Below are 16,110 nucleotides of genomic sequence, written 5' to 3' on the forward strand. Positions count from 1 at the left end.
ATTCGTATGATTAACTGATCTCATAGTAAAGAAATTTTATGGAATTTCCCAGGTTGCATCTGTTGCTTCTTGCTCTATCACTGTGCTTCCTTCTAGAGAGAGTACCTCTGTCTCCTCTATAACTACCTTTTAGGTAGAGGAAAGCTAGTTCATACTGGTACTGCTCAAGTCCCATTTCAGCTGTTGGCTTTTTAACATGATGTTTAAACATCTAACAAAATTTAATCTAAATACAGCAGATTATTAAAGATTGCGTTGTTCACTAAAACAAAACTATTAAATAGAGGGGAGGGTTAGTGACCCCTCACTATATATGGGAATAATTAATTTCCTGTGGTAGGGAGTAAAACTTCAAGCAAGCAGAAAGATGTGCTCCACTGCAGCATCTGCTTTCCAGAGAGAAAAGGAAAAGTTCATTGTAAGTAACACTTGCTTCTATCTCTGAATTTAAGAAAAATTCTAGTTCATAGAGATTATTCTTGCAGACACAACAGCATGACAGGTGACTCTGGCTTAGTGCTGCCCATGTCACTTTGCATTAGGAAATACAGCGTGACTGACATGAATGATATAAAATGTCAAATAAGACACTTGTCAAAAATGGTACTTTTTCTGTTTAAATGTAGTAAAAGAAACCGTGGCTTAAAAACAAACCAGGTGGCTTGGGCTTTAAGTGTCATCTGCCCTTCTCTCCCTCCCCCCGCCTTTTTTTTTTTTTTTTTTCTTAAAGGTAGGATGTGAATATTTAATTCTAAATGGTAAGGTTTTCTGAAAAGGTATTTCTGAAAACATACACTGACAAGTTTTTCTAGTGGTCATGAGAAGTGGTCTTCCCAGAATGGCAATTAGAAAGGGGACCTTCACTTACTTTTGCTCTGTGTAGCCCTGAAATCCCATTCCTCTTCCCTGAAAGTGCGCTTGTGAGGTACGTTTTTATCCCCGTAGAAGAACTGTGTCCTAGACTTCTTATATATAACTTCTTCTTATATATAACAAATAGATGACAAAAATAAGTTAAAATTATAGTTACAAAACACTAATAGCAGAATAGATTTAAAGTGATTAACAAGTAAGTTTTAATATCTTGAAAATATGTATTAGCTAAACAACATCCCTTAACAGAGTTTTATTGTTGACTTTGGGGAAGATGGAACATGGCACAACGTACGTCTATAGGGAACTTTCTGTTTAGATACTCTGGAAAAGAGCTCTCCATGACTGCTCCTGCTCTGCATCGAAGATGCATTCTTCAGTGCATCCTGTGGTTCTGTCCTACTTTGCTCTTAGGGATCAAGTCCAGACATACTTCTTCTTTCAAAACCCTGCATTTTGATGGATTCATGGACACAATGGTTGAGTTCCAAAGCAGCAGCAGAAATGGTTACCACATATTAGGTCACATGCACTCCTCTTCACACAAAAGTACATTTTACCATTTTAATTTGTGAATAATTTTTATACTGCATTAAATAAAAAATAAACCTTGAATATCTTTGCTAGATTAGTTAAAAAAAAAAAATCAACAAAGATGTCTGCTTTCCCCCAGTGCTTATGAACACAGATACAATCAGATTTGTTGAATTGGGTTGAATTGCTATTTTATTTTATTTTATTTTATTTTATTTTATTTTTTATTTTTGTTTTTTAAAGAGACAAGCAATGAGAAATTTTATAGCTAATTGATAGAAAAGAAATATTTCTTTAAAATTAAATATAGTTTCTGGAATGCTTTCCAGATAATAAGGTCTTTATGCGCTGTGATATGGCTATATAGAATCATATCAAAAATTTACGAGGAAGAAAGGTGATCTGTTATACTAGGGCTTTTATGTGGCACTTGAATGGTTCTGGTGTACTGCTGATAACCAGTCAACCACAGAGAAGACTTACAGATCTTGACTCTCCCTCTAATGCTTCCCTGCTTAAGACACTTCTCAGGAAATAATGGGAAGCCAGATTTTCTCAAAATCAGTAAATAAGGGCATGTATTAATCAGGCTGTCATCTAATAGCTTATTACTAGTACAGCATAGGCAGGCTTATCATACTCAAAGGCAAAATGGACAAAATGGGAGAGGATCTGGCCAACTATGATTGAAATTAGGCAGAACTGTTTCAGTGGTGAAATTTAAGTTGTGCATTATAAAAGGAATGTTTATTTCTGGCTCAAAATAAAAACAAATCTTGGGGGAGGGAGGAGGTTTTTGCAATGCAAACACCACTACCTTCTCCATTTGGGCTGGCAGATGTTGACTGATGTGGACATCCTTAAATATTTCATGCTACTATACTTCAAAGCTTGGTTCTCTTCTTTGCAGCTTCTTTTTTTTGTGCCTCTTACCTCCTGGATATCATTTTCAGTAAGCTTTCACTTGCCTTTTTTGCTCTTCCCCACTTCCTCTGAGCAGGGATTTTTTTTTGTAGGTCAAACAACATAATGTATTGTGGTGCTTCAGCAAACCCAGCTGTGGCTCCATGTGTTACATAGCCTAAATAAAACATGTAAGGCAAGTGCTTAGGTCATCTAGTTGAATATCTGCAATCAATCTTTACCAAGCTGGGGAGTATCAGTCATATATAACATTACAGACCATGGTAATAGCCAGCATGTTTCAGCAAGGATTACATGGCAAGAGTAATAAAATGAAGAAATACATAATTTTTACTTCTTGCCACAAACACATAAATCTTTTAAGGGAAACAGCATAACATTCACACAACTTGATGTATGGAGTAACTTGTAAGATACGGTATTTAGGGAGGAAAAATAAATTATTTTTCTCTTAACATGTGAATGGATGCTGTTGCTAATAACTTTATAGAGAGATTATAAATCTGCTCAGTGCTGGAGCAAAAAGAGCCAGCATTCTGGGCTGCAAGATCTTCATTTTACATGAATGCCTTTTGCAAGAAGAGATTGTGGGATGGTGAAAGGGGTGGCAGTGAAAAGATTATTTAGGGAAAGGGGAGGAAAAAGTGAATAATTTACATTCTGTTGTAGAATAAGCTTGTCTCTAAATCCTACATTACAAACAGCTGTTTGTCAGCTAGAGCAGTTCAAGAAATTAAAAAGCGCTCATGCAATCAGATTCATCACCTAACTATAACTGTTCACTAACCACGAGCAAAGAAGAGAAAGATAGCTGATGAAAAACATCAATTCTTCAGTCATTACAGATGCTGAATAATCATATGTTTTTGCAACATATGTTCCTGTGACCTTTGCAGAACAAATTGAAGAATATTTTCAGAGGATGTCAGAGTACTCTCATAAAAGAAGAAGTAGCATATTTCCAACCTACCCCACCTTCTGAGTTAGGAAGCAGCATATCATTGTATAGGTAACAACACAAGGTACATCCTATACATAACAGAAGTACGAATCCTATTTGTCATGAACCTCTTTCTTATGGAAAATAGATCTTCCTTAAATATTACGAATAGGGTTCTGTAGAGCTAGTTTTATCCTTCATTTTGCACCTGACTTAGTCCTTGTCTTTCAGCAACTCATTCTATTTCTCAGTGTTCAGAAGTCTACAGCCATGCTGTTCGGTCATCCCTCAATATCCCACTAACCTGTGGCCATCTTCTACTGTATGCTGAGGACCTAGCACAGTGTATTCCTGATTTTGTTTGGGTCATATACATGCTACTGCAACAGTTAACATTATTATTTCTGTATCTGTCTTTGCTAAAAGGACAGGCATTAGCTGAAGGTATAAATATTAAGCTTATGTGAAAAAAGGGAGGGCTTATTTTGTAGATCTGAAAATAATTATGCAATTATATGTGAAAGATAAGGAAGATACAGGAGAATGAATAAAGGAGGAAGGAGTTTGAGGGCTCAGACTGATGAGCTATACTTCAATTCATCCAGTACTACTGCACCAGCTGAGTTTCGGTTGTTGGCCACAGTCATGCACTTGGCTTTTAGACACTGGAGTGGTGAATCCATCTTCTGGATTATAGGATTCTAAAAATACCATGCAGTTTCATGTGATCAATAACTTTGAAGAAGTAGAAATATTTCACTCAGAACTTGAAACAGCAAAGAAGAATAAAAATATCTTCATTTATTTAGGTTAAAATTAAGGACTCTCTACTGGAAACTGTGTTTTGGATTTAAATAACGTATTCATTAGGAAAGCTTATCATGTCAGTAAAGAAAATAAAGAATGTGTATACAGTGGAAGAATAAAGGAAGCAATTTTGACCTAGATTGGACAAATACAATTTTCACTTTTACATAATGCTTTTATGGAAACAGGAGGAAGAGGAGGTATTTAGTAGTTTGCTTCTGACAGTAACTTCAGCAACTTCAACCTGAAGAAACATAAATTATGCTTGTGCCTTCTGTCAGGCCAGCATTAACTGGTGATCAATACACTTCTTATGTCACGTGTGGAAAGACAAGAGTCTAGTTCTTCATTTTGAAAAGTAAGGGGAGAAAATACGACGAAAGGGGCTCAAGGGCTGAGATAAGGACTGGGAGATCACTCAACAATTATCATAGTAGGCAAAGCAAACTCAGCTCCCCCCAGGCCCCCTGCTCCTGCGTGGGCTCCTCTCCACGGGCTGCAGCTCCGGCCCGGGGCCTGCTCCTGCGGGGGCTCTCCATGGGCCGCAGCCTCCTCCAGGCCACATCCACCTGCTCCGCCGGGGGCTCCTCCACGGGCTGCAGCGTGGAGATCTGCTCCGTGTGGGACCCATGGGCTGCAGGGGGACAGCCTGCTCCACCAGGGGCCTCTCCACAGGCCGCAGGGGAACTTCTGCTTCATGCCTGGAGCACCTCCTGCCCTCCTTCTGCACTGACCTTGGGGGCTGCAGGTCTGCTTCTCACTCCTCTCTCCCAGCTGCTGTCATGCAGCAGTTCTTCCTTTTCTAAACTCTGCTCTCTGAGAGGCCTGATCAGTGTCACTCCCTGGCTCAGCTCTGGCCAGGGGCAGGTCCCTTTGGAGCTGGCTGGAGCTGGCTCTGATCTGACATGGGGCAGCTTCTGGACCCCTCTCACAGAGGCCACCCCTGCAGCCCTCCTGCTACCAAAACCTTGCCATGTAAACCCAATGCAAATATATTGTAAGAGACTTAACAGAGTTAGTTCCGTATTATCATTGATTTTGTTTATGTGGATTATCTTGGCATCCAATGTAATTCAAGTGCACACAATGGATGATGTTTGGTTTAAAAAAAAAAATCAAGACAGTAAATTGTGAATGTTTCCTCAGCTGTTGTCAGTAGAGTAGCTGAAATGCTCTCCAGTAAGTGTAGGACATGTCTTCAGAGAAAATCCCGATTTTTTTTTCGTCATGATGGACAAGACAAGAAACTGATGTGGTGATGAGGCTGTTTTTCTTTCTTAGTGTCCTGACATCTTATTCTAGACTTTTGCCCATATCTATGGGTGAAATACATAAGCTTCTAATGGGTGGGAAAATTTCTCAATCACCTGAGAGTTAGTCAGAAGCTAAACAAGCTTCAAATTCATTTTGGAGATATAATTATGCAGCATTTCACTCAGGAACAGAATTGCTATATATATTTTTTTCAACACTGTTTCCAAATTATCAAACGAGTAATCTTAAATGTCGCTGGACTTGCTTTGAAATTAGATAAAGGCTTGTAAAAACACTGTGAAATTGTACTGTTGGTCACTTTTGTAAATGAGAATGTTCAAACTATTGTCAAGCTGAACACCAAAGCTAATTTCAATGTTTTAATCCTGGTCTTATTCCGGACTCTAACAGAACTATCTTCTGTAGTTGCTTTCTAAGTCAGGTGGATCTGTTTTTCTAGTTAGCATCTAGGGAACAGGTGTTCCTTTTCTTTTCTCCTTTTTTTTTTTTTTTTTAATTCTTTTATGGAAGTATGATCTCACTGGAAGACTGTCTGAGGGTTGGAGTCCAGAAGTACCTTTGCTGTGTTACCTTCCAAGGAAATGTGATTTCTGATTAAAATGGTGCACGTTGTTTTTCTTGATGCCTCTGAGTTTCCAGTAAAAATCACTCTACCAGACAATTTCTCAAGCTACAAGTAGGCTTGTAGATGGTTTTTACAGTTAGTCAGAGAGTAACTATTGCTGTATGTGAGACCTTCTAGGACTGTCTGAAGAAGTAAGAGACTTTGTTTTCTGGAATAAATAAATAAGTTAAATCTCTGACTAGTTTGAAGCTGGGTGGAACATAAGGTCACAATATATTTGGCTTTCTCAGTGTCTGACTTGCAATTATCATGCAAGCCTGGGACACTGAGAGACACTTTGTGCCAATACCAAAAAACAGATCTGTGAATGAGAGGAATTTATGCCCAGTATGGAGTGACTAGTTTCTGCAGTCGTTCCAAGATTAATTTCACACTTCATAATTTCTTGTGGAAGAGTTGTCCAGAAAAGGTTGAATCAATGCAGTGGGAATAGGCTGTTAGCTTGAATAGGAACTCTGTTCTTACTCCGGACCCAAACAAACCAGCATTCACTTTGCTGTAGTCTTGCTGAATTCTGTAATGGTGTGTGTAACTTCCCATGAAATTAAATTGGGCCAAAGCTGACCCTGTGGGGTTTTTGTTTAGAAGTTTTGCACCTTCTCATATGTTAAAAAAATGGGCACAAGTCTACCAGCTGAACTCTTGACATCGACTGGTTGTTACCTTACTTCAAAATAAAACCTCTATTAAAAAAATGGTAGTACCTTGTGCACTAACACAGGAGTAAAGTATTTTCAATATTAAAACTGCATGAAAGACATCTGCGTTCCTTTTATTACCAGCTTGATAATCTGATCCACCATTCATGCCCTCCTACCCTTCTCCTCCCACTATCATTTTGCCATGGGTTTCATAGCTAGCACACCTGGCTAAAGCTGTGATTTCTGTTAGAAGATTAATCATGGGGAGAGACCAGGAAATAGTTGGCAAACAGGTTTGACACAATTAATCTGGTGCTTCTTGATGGCCATATTCAACTTCTAACAGCAGAAACATCAAAAGGCTAGTCTCTGTTTGCCTGGATAGTAGAGCAGGAGGGCAATAGATAAAACAGGTTTTGAAAGTGTGCCTGAATCAGCCATTAATGAGACTGCTGGAGTAAGGAATAGAGCGTGGTGCCATGGAGCCCAAAGATTTTTCTGTTTTCAAAGTCTGGTCCAAGGAATCCATGCAGCAGGATGAGAGTGACTGTATTTCTCCGTGAGTGGGTTCCTGGAAAAGACGATCAGCCCACATCCAGTGGAGAGAACATGCTAATGGCAGGAAAATTTAAGGAATGACTGCAGAATACTCTTCCACGATTATAAGTGAAGGTGGATATTGAATTTTTTCCTTAGTCTTCTTGTTCTGCATCATTTTTTTTTCTTAGTGAGTACTGAGGATAACTGATCAAAGGCCAGTGCAGTCATGCTGTGATTCCCAGGCTGGTTCTGCACAATCTAGCTTACACCTGAGGCAATACAGCTATATTAATGCAGTACTCTGCCCAAGCTAATTAACTCTGAGTTAGCTCACGTTCCTCAACGTAGCACAGTAAATCTGTATATATACTTGGGAGGAAGAAGCTGGGAGACTGAAGGGCCATAGCCCCACTTTTCTCCTCCCACTGACACCATCCAGTTTGCATACCTTTTCCTGAGCACCTGGCACAGCTGCTTAGCCCACTTTTTTCACTTGGGAACTGTGAGGATGAAGTTTCAGTAAGTGCTGTACAAACAGTGAGCTAGAGACAATTTGCAATGTAGACAGACACATAGCATATGGATAGACAAAACAGATGGTGTGTGAGGGAGGAGGAGAGTAGGAACAGAAGCACAGAACAGTGAGCAGATTTCCTCCCAGTTGTCCAAGTCTAGTACAACTAGACTAGGGTCAAAATGAGAGTCCAAATTCCATGGCCTGGAGGCCAATGACTTATCAGTATTGCCTTAAGTCAGGGAGTAATTTTTTTATTCCCTTAACTCATGCTCACTTTGAGTATAGCTATTACCTTCCAGAGAACTTGAACTGGAGTTTGTCTTTATGTCCAAACAGTTTAGAGATTTTCTAATCACAGTGGTTCTCATCAGGAAAGGTCAGGAGGAATAACATTTTTCATAGTCAGTCTAGTTTAAAACCTGGCAATGGTTCATGCATAACAACAGCAACAATTTGCATTTATATAGCACCTTCCATCCCTTAGGATCCCGGAGTGCTTTATAAACCATTTGTGGGAATAACTTCACTGAAATGACTGTTAAAAATCCCCCTTGAAGCCCCTCAGACTGGGGTTCTGTGAAGCTCTTATCTAGCAGCAAGCAGTTGAGCATTGCTGCGCAGGCCACAGAGAAAGGCACTGAGAAGTTACTGTTTCTTATCAGATGAAACTGGTAGATGAAGGGAAAACAGTCAAACTGCATATCAGAAAATTTGGCTTGAATTGACTTTGAGCTGACACTATCCCCACAGACACAGAGTAGTAAGAAATTTCAAGATCACTGATGATCAGAGCTCTGGTTTTGTGCCTTTCTGCAGGACACATCTGACAGTACAACTCATTGCGCTGGCTCAGAGCGAACAGATCTGTATACTTATTGCTCACATTCTCCAGAATCATTATATACTGGCTTAGAGGTTTGTTAGTAAACTAGATCTAGTGGTATTTCTGTCCAAGTATCATGTGAAACTGTCCCTGCTTCAATCTGACAATATTGGTATGCAGTTTTGTGGCTACAAAGGGCCTTCTAGACCTCCAAAAATCCCACAACCAAGCTTGTGTATATTCTACTTGTTTAGAGAGAAGAGATAAAGCTTCTTTATTAGTACAGAATGAGATGAAACTGAAGATTGTGAATTAATGGAGGAAATTCAGTGGGCTTGACTTAATCAGATAAAAGTGGGTATGTTGGTCTCGTGACTAAATTAATCACTTCAGTTAGTGAAAAGTTCTATACATCACCATGTTGCCTTTTGGAAGTGCCTAGCAGTGACATAACAAAGGATACAATGATAGAGAGTCTTTGTACTATCTGAACTTGTCTCAGCGTTTTCTAAGGTGAGCCTGAGGTAACATTTATTTATTTTTTTTCACTGAGTCACAGGAAAAAATTAATTTAGAGATGAATATAGCCTACTAAATATGCAAGTAAATTTGTTTTTCCTAAGTACTGGACCTACAACTCTTATTAGGGAACAGGCAGACTGTTAATACATGGCTTGAGTCAGAAAAAGGGCTGTACCCTATAGCACTCAGTGAAAATAGCAGTTGTACAGCATCTTTTGAACATCCGGATCAGCTCTAAGTGTTGCTTTTTCCACAGTCCTCAAGCAGATCTGTGACTGTCTGATTGTCTACAGTAGGAGTTGAGGGGGCTCACGTTGTCTGTGTGTAGTGCTGTCCAGGCCACTCCAGCAGTGATTATTCATCACTGCAGTCTTTGCTGTGGCACTCGTAAAGGTGAGGACCAACATTTCTGTGGGGAACTGTACACTGAAGAACTGTGTAAATGGTAGAGCTGACTTTAAAGGCTGATCCTGAAGAAAATGGAACTATTAATGCCCATAATGATGACATAAAAATAATATTCCCCTGAGGACATAATTTGTCTTATGTGAGAGGAGGGCTGACAAATGCCCCCAATAAAGCCTAGTATTTTTACTGTTAAAGTGCAAAATGTTGTAATAACAGGCTGAGAATAAACTGACTGTTTAAATAACAGGTTACCTCAAAGCTTCCGCCAGTCATCAAGTTCCTTCTTTTTTCTAATATTTCATATTTTATTTCTAGGACCAGGGGAACTCTTTGTAATAAGGCGTTTGGTTCTTGTGACTAATTTCCTCAAAGAAAAAAGTGTCTGTAATCTACTGTTACTCAGCACCGCTTTACTTAAAACTTAAACACCTGGAAAGATTTTTTTCTCCTCCAACCCTGTCTTCATCTCAATATTTGTTAGCATAGGCGTGCACTTAGTTCCTGAGTTGTATGGGATTGTTTCACTTACTTAGGTGGATAGCGGAAAATAGGGAAGTGCATGAGAAGACTTCAATCTGGAAAAGTGATGGCTGAGAAGGGATAAGATACACGTCTATAAAATTCTAAGTGATACAGAGGAAAACAGGTTAGAGTAGTGGAACTCCTTGCCACAGGATGTTGCGTAAACTAAAAGTTTGTGTGGGTCCCTAAAGTAGATGAACAAGCTCAGGGGGATAAGAAATCAAATGCTGTCTGCGGTTCATGAGGTCCCTGAGCTACAAACGACTGGGGGGTGAGGGAGCACTATGAAGGGTTATCGCTACAAATTTACACTGCTCTTGGCCTCTTCCCTTGGTTGGCCAAGTGCATTGTTCATCAGTCACTGGATTTCAACTTGCCCAGACAAACCATTCCAGCCTGTGAAATTTGCAGGTTCATATTGTATGCAAAAGTCCAGGACTTCCTGAAAATATTAAAAGTAAAGGAAAAAAAGAATAAAAAAAAATAGAGAGATATTTTTTTGTATGCTTCACAGAAGGAAATTGAAAGATGAGGTATATTCTTCATACTTCGATCTTACTGCATTGTGGACGCCCAGGGTTCCTTCAGAAGAGGTGAGCTGAATCTCATGTCACTTGCAGATAGCACAAGTGTCCTCCCATGCTGAACGGTCTTTTGAGCAAAAGTGGGAGGAGTGGGTGTCCCGAGGCTGGGTCCTGACCTGGAAAGCACCTCTGTTGTTATTTCTGGCCGTGGAATAGAGGCAGAGCCCCCGGACAAATCAGCATTTTGGAATATGACTAAGAAGAAAATTCCCTTCAGCTTCCTTGCTGCCTACCCAAGGGATCTAAATGCTCTGCCTAGCTCAGAGGATACCCTGGGGCAAAACATTGTTTCTGATTCTTGGACTTGGTGGCACAGACCTCCAGATTTCTCTGGTTCTGGAGGTGTTCAGCGTTTCTGTATGTAATGAAATTCTCCGTATCAGCCTCCTTCTTCCTCCCTTTCTGCCCCTTCCTCTCTCTGTTTAACTGAGGCTATGGGGCCCCAGAGCTCTCTGTGGCTGTTCTGTTCATAGCTTTAGCCCCTTTCCTAATGCAGCAGCTTCATCAAATATTTTTCAAGGACAACTTTTCTCCCTAAAGGTTTGCTCAGCAGCAACGTCTGTCTCATCTAGGGAATCTATTCTGATTAATTTGACTTTAACTTTTTTTACTGCTCCAGTGGAGTCCGAATTTGTCAAGGACTTAAATATATATACATACACCAGGGAAGTTTTAAAAAAAGCCTGAGCACAATGCTCTGCCTCCTCGTTTTATTAAGAGGATATGCAGTTCCTTGCAAAGGGACTGCGGCTACCAGCCTGGCCAGACCTGACTGCAGCAAAGATGACTCCTGCAGCCCGGGACTGGCTGTTCTCTGACGCAACCGCCGCATTTGTGGGGTCACCAGATACCTTGGGGGGGGGTATTTTTTTTTTTTTTTTTTTAATTAACCGTGTGCTAACCGGGGAGCAGGGCGGGCTGGCGGCCAGCAGGTGGCTGTCACCCCCCAGAAACGGCCAGCGCCGGGAGCCCCGGGCCGGTGCCCGGTGGGGCGGCAGCCGGCGGCGGCGGGGCCCCGGCCTGGCTTCGGCCTCGCTGGGCGGCGCTGCCTGGCCCGCTCGCAGCGGCCTTGCGCCGGGCCTCTGCCTCCTGCAAGGCCCTCAGCAATGCAGAAGGGGCCTGGGTGTTTTCCACTTCCAGCCTAAGTCAGGGTTGCAGCCTCTTCTGGCGTCTTGGTATTGTCGCAGGCTCGTCCTCTGCACTGCTTGCCGCAGTTGCTGCTAGAAACGCACCTACTTCTAATGCTGCCTGTCAGAGGAACCTAGTTGATATAGGTCCGCATCTTAGTCTTACGTAGGTCACTTCTAGCCATAGTCCTTGCTCAAAAAGTACCGCTTCTTAAGCAGCACTTGACAACTTTATTGCCGTAGTTCAGCTTATTTAAATAGAAATTGAGAGTGGAATTTATAAAGAAAAGAGCTAAAAGCTTTCCTTCAATCATAAGGCACCACTTTCGGCAAAACTAAAAGAAAAGCCGAGGGAAAATGAAAAAGCAATCAGACATCTAGCTAAGAGCATCCCATAAGATGCTGACAAGGTCTTGGATGATAGCAGAAACCAAAGGTTAGTGTAACTGGAAAACACCTTTTGTGATGGGCCATGATGAATTTCTAACCCTGAAAGAAAATAAATCAATCTGACATTCATCTGTGGTTTCCCTGCTTCTCTCCCCGTAGTGAATGCATGTTTCATTAAGAGCATATTTTAAAACAGCTTGTGAAACATAAAAAGGGAGGTTAAGGTAAGGGTCATCTTCCTCATCCCACATGTGGAATTAGTATCAGAAAGGCTGTGAGTTAACTATAGCACTTACAGGCGTCTCTGTGAAATTCTTGAGCTGCCTGTGAAAAGCAATTTCACTACCACTTCCTTCATGGGCAGTTGGTACAGAGCCCTTGGTAAGACATTCAGAGAAGGTGGCTATAAATTTGCTTTTTCCCTACCCCCTCATATTCTCTGCATGTAGACACATGTATGCCTGACCACACAGTGTGCTTCAGCTGGCAGTGCGATTCACATTGTCTGTGGGATACTTTTGCCTGAACAGCTGCCTTTGCTACAAAGGCTGGTAGTATTGTGCAGTTGCTCAACAAGCTAATACCTTCCCCTGATCCTGCCATGTTAAGTGCTTATGGCCTTGAGCTGCCATTCAATCTACGTAGGACTGAAGACATCCTTCACACAATGCCTGAGGGTGTCCACGCTTAGAAATGTGAGCTGCAACCGGTGACTGTCAGGAAGGATCCCAGAGCTGCAATTAGAACAATTCCCTGAAATTGGGCTAGTTCCCCAGAGCTCAGGACATCTGAGCGTCTGTGATATTATCCCTCTTGGTTAGCACAGGAAGGCAGATGAGTTTCCCAGTGCTCAGATCTACAGAGCTTTCCTAATTACTGTTTGAATTGCTTCCCTCCCTTTTTTTTCTAGGGTTGCCTTTAGATTTGGACTCCTCTGTAGGACTCTTTCTGATTCCCAAGGGAATACTGGAGATGGGGGTAATATGACTTTTAGGTCACGCGGTGCTTTTGGTATTAGCAGTTACTACTGCAAGGAAGAAGCTCATAAGAATGGATTCCAGCTAGTATGGGATGAGCAGACAGAGGCTCTACACGGAAGCAGACTCCAGATGCTTGCCTGTATGGTGCATGACCTTTGCTTAGTTGTTCAAGGGTAGCATGAAAGGTGGATGCATTTGAAAGCATTAACATTCCTCCACATCTTCTGAATAAATTTGCTATTTTATAGGAGTTAATTTTGTTTAAATTCCTTCGTGTTGTTTCCTTTCCCAGTCCCCACCACTTAGGAGGTCAGCAGAAAGCTACGGCTTGCCTCATATTTATTCAGTGACTTTTTCAGATGAGCACCAGTCTCTTCATACTTCACACGTTTAACCCCTTACTTTGGGTAGAACTTTGCTTCTAGATTTGGAGATAAGTCACTGTTAGTGTCCTTTGTAGTCTTCATATGACACTGAATTTAGAGGAAGATATCTATCTCACAGTGTTGAAAATTATTTAAGAGGATGTTATACAGTCTTTTTTTCCCTATTATACATATTATATTTCCCACAGAGGTATCATTTTAAAAATGATATTTTCTGTGTTAACATACCTAAAAATAAATGCATTAAAAATGTCTATACCAGAACATTGGTAGATTAAACCCAGGTTACTCCTAAAGGAATAAAATAGTCAAGTCGACAGTTCTCTGCAGGCCAGTATTATTATTTTTAAGCATCTTTTTATTGTTTAAAAATTCTATCTAGCAGCAATTACCAGCCAGAGCTGTGTCTTAGGTAATAAATATTCAATGAAAATTTGCTTAACAGTTTTACCTCCTTCTTTTTTTTTTTTTTTTTTTTTTTTTTTTTTTTTTTTGGGTGGTGGTGGTGGTGGTAAGAGAAGGTTTTGATTTTACTTCCTATTTGAACATGAGATTTTCAAAAGACTCTCCTGTTGTTTGACAGGTACTTTTGTCTCCACAGATTGACTTGTGGGTAGGAGAGAGGCAGATTTCAGGCAACCTTATTCCAAGGTGCACTTACCTTTGCGTATCTGCTGTCTCTATTTAGGCTAAGAATAAAAATCATCTCATGGCCTCCATTGTTTCCTGTGGTGCTAAATGGAAAAGAAAACAGTGAGAGAGATTGAGGTGAGGTGCCCCATCTTGCTTGTGAGCTGTAGGGTTCATGTGCTGGCTCACCACAGCCTGCATCTTCAGCAGGAGGAGGCAGCAGCCAATTTTCTGTGCTAACACATTTGCCAAATGGAGCCCTGTAATGGGAATTCTCTGTAACTTCTTCCCCTCGGTCTCTCTTTGTCTAAACAAAAATGATAAAACCACTTTATACACCGTGCCTAGGCTTTTACACTTCTGTTGTGTGCTTTGGAGTGAGGGTAGATATAGTAGAGAGAGAATTCCAAGTGCAGGTGGCATTTTTTGAGCCAAAACATTTTTTTTTTCACCAAAAAGCAAGTCTGCATTTATCAAAAATTTCAGGGAAGGGGTTACTAATTTAAGTTCCAGAAAAAAGGAGGATGTGAATATTTCATTTAAACATTTTCACTGTGAATTTTGGTTTTGAAACAATGCCTCCATTTTTTTTTTTTTAATACTATTAATAAAGCAATATAAACACTGGAATTGAATTAAACACTTCCTGTTACCACCAAAATTGTTTTTCTTCTCTTCCTAACAATTTAAAAAGGACTCATGAAAAAAAAAAAAAAAAGCCAAAACTTAATGTTTCTCTAATTTTAAGGGTTGACCCACAGTGTTTTTTTTCCATACACAACAAACAAAATTAAGAGGAACTGGGCTTTCCTTCTTTTTACGGTGGTTCTTCTGTAAAGTGAGGGTCCAAACAGCACATTTAAGTCCTTTATAGACATCTGAGAGCAATTGCTGTTTGCAAGATTATGAATTTGAAAATTGATTGAGAAATTTCAAATCGAGCCTTATTTGGAAATGTGCTTCAATTAAAAACAAAAACAAAACAAAAAAAAAACCACAAAACCTTCCTTATTTTATGAGAGCAAATGTACGAGTAAGCAAAAGAGGTATCCAAAATTTTTATTTAAGGCACAGGAGGTGTCTAGTATGGAACAATTGATTCGGTCACTTGAAATGAGGGCTAACATATAAGTGTACCTGGTATAACAGGTGCATATAAGGTGACTAGGTGAGTGCTAGATGAAGAGTGCTGAAGAATTAGGATCTTGATTCTCAGAGCAGTCTGTTGAATTAACGGGTTTGTTTATTGTGCTTGCGAACTCTGCTTTTTGTTTAACAAGAGTAAATATTTCTAGAGATGTACACACACATCCCATTGTGTGGTGATAGAATTTAGATGAATACATTCCCTGGACTGTATTAAAATATCTGTATAATTTTTCATGATTATTTCCTTCTAAGGAGTACAAAGCATGTAAAGTATGCAGTTGCAAACCATGCTGCTTTGGCTAGGAAAAATGAAATTTCCTTTCAGAGCTTCCACACTCATTTGTAAGGAGGCACATGCTCTGGTTTAGAAATTAGTGCAACCAAATGATCCAGAAGCAAGAGTTAATGATATCTTCACCACGTCTGGCATTGCCTGGAGAAAAAATGCTGTGCCCTGCCATGTTCATCATATGCCATCTAGCTGAGTCTCAGGGAGGCAACGCTAGCTTCTGACTAGAGGTTATGCAGGTACAGCCAGGATATCTGTGCAAAAGCACAGAGAACATGCCCTGCAGATATCTTCACACATCTCCAGTGGGAATGTGCACTACACTTGGCAATGGATGGACCAAAATCCCCACTGGTCTCTTAATAAGCCTATACCTAGAGAAATATGGGAGTGTCTTTTTGTTGAAATGCAAATCGCAGAGAAACTGGCACTGTAAAGACAAACTATTATTACTTTTGACCTTTTGCAAGTAGTTCATTATAACCATACATTGTTAAAGCAGAGGTTGCCATGACCTGGTAAACTTTGCCATTGTCCCTATATGATGTTGTGAGACTTATCTGTCACCAAAGCCAGTAACTTCAGTAATCTGAGAAGAACTATTTTGAAAAGAGCCCTAATCTG

The 16,110-nt window shown here is 40.3% G+C and overlaps 1 long non-coding RNA gene across 1 annotated transcript; it reads left to right on the forward strand.

The window, feature by feature from the left end:
* The first annotated feature begins 8,621 nt into the window (after window positions 1-8,621).
* LOC121066371 lies at window positions 8,622-13,483 on the forward strand. Its single transcript, XR_005817715.1, has 3 exons — window positions 8,622-9,012; window positions 10,466-10,544; window positions 12,963-13,483. It is a non-coding gene; the product is annotated as an uncharacterized LOC121066371 (long non-coding RNA).
* The last annotated feature ends 2,627 nt before the right edge of the window (window positions 13,484-16,110 follow it).

The sequence above is a fragment of the Cygnus olor genome, chromosome 2 (genome assembly GCF_009769625.2).
Source record: "Cygnus olor isolate bCygOlo1 chromosome 2, bCygOlo1.pri.v2, whole genome shotgun sequence".
NCBI lineage: Eukaryota > Metazoa > Chordata > Aves > Anseriformes > Anatidae > Cygnus > Cygnus olor.